At 34.3% G+C, this 1,064-nt stretch overlaps 1 long non-coding RNA gene across 3 annotated transcripts in view; it reads right to left on the bottom strand.

The window, feature by feature from the left end:
• The window catches only part of LOC106532345 (uncharacterized), a 2,886-nt gene extending 1,842 nt beyond the window's left edge, over positions 1-1,044 (bottom strand). The window contains exons 1-3 of one of the 3 annotated variants that reach the window (XR_001312059.1): positions 850-1,044; positions 411-624; positions 244-319 (exon numbers count right to left, since the gene is read on the bottom strand). This is a non-coding gene — a long non-coding RNA (uncharacterized LOC106532345). Of the gene's footprint in view, positions 1-243; positions 320-410 lie in introns of all 3 variants that reach the window. The other 2 variants (XR_001312058.1, XR_001312060.1) reach the window with 2 other exon arrangements.
• Between the last annotated feature and the right edge of the window lie 20 nt (positions 1,045-1,064).

Raw genomic sequence — 1,064 nt, 5'->3', positions numbered from 1 at the left:
TAATCTTACGAGAATAAAGTCATAGTATTACGGGATAAAAAGTCAATCTTACATGAAGTGTCCATTTTCCATTCATTTCCTCCTTATTTTTATTTATTTTTGTTTATTTTTGTAATTCAAAAAAATATATATATACAGTATATTTGTTTGTTTGAAGCTCAATTCTCAAACAGAATTGCAACAGTAACAACAAAATCACTCTAAATTTAAGATACATTTGGAAAAACAAAGACATGGTTTTACCCATAGCTTTGTAGAGCATCCARGCCCCCTCCAGTTGATTCACTTTTGGAAACACCTCACAGAGAATTTCTGTGACCTGTGWATACAAGTAATACAAGGATAGTTTTAATAAAAGATTTTTTAACTACACCTAAATGCAGCTTTAGTAATTTCTTTCTACACAACACCTCTTTATGGCTAGCATCCTCAGAAATACTCACTGTATTTCTTCCCAACCCAGCCTGTAGAAGCATGAGCTCTTCAGTGTGTTTGGGAGTTTTGTCTGAGGCTTTCTGCAAAAGGAAGAACTGAACAGGTGTAACCTTGCTACTGGACCTTTTTTTAGTCCAATGCAAAGGGGGTCTCGGATTAGTTCATTCTTTAAACAGTCCAGGGAAACTCCTGAAAGAAAATGTGAAAAAAAAAATTAAGATGTATCATTTGTAGATCTAAAAATATATAATTTAAATTCACAATGGAGGACACCTCTAACTGAGAAAGAATAGTGATGTAGGACAATCATTTAAAGATCAAGGTCTGTGTTAATTTCAAAAGAAAAAAATATTCAACTACATCCTAATTACATATTTACATTTTAATATATCGTTTGACTGACAACATCCAAACCTGGCCATGCTTTGCTGCACAGAGCTCCCCAAAGACCCCTGCACAGGTACTATCAAAGACCTCTGACGTAGTCTCTGTGATGTCTCCTGCCAGGAGTCATTAGCTGCCTGTTGTGTAGGCTGTCCGTCAGCTTTATAAATAATACATTTAACATAAATAACATTAACTCAACAACACGTTTTACTGATTAATTAATTTGTGGTGCTGTCTAGTAA

This window comes from Austrofundulus limnaeus, unplaced genomic scaffold (assembly GCF_001266775.1).
Source record: "Austrofundulus limnaeus strain Quisiro unplaced genomic scaffold, Austrofundulus_limnaeus-1.0 Scaffold754, whole genome shotgun sequence".
In the NCBI taxonomy this organism is placed as follows: domain Eukaryota; kingdom Metazoa; phylum Chordata; class Actinopteri; order Cyprinodontiformes; family Rivulidae; genus Austrofundulus; species Austrofundulus limnaeus.
Note: the sequence above shows the minus strand (reverse complement) of the source record. Positions and strands in the feature narration are given on the sequence as shown.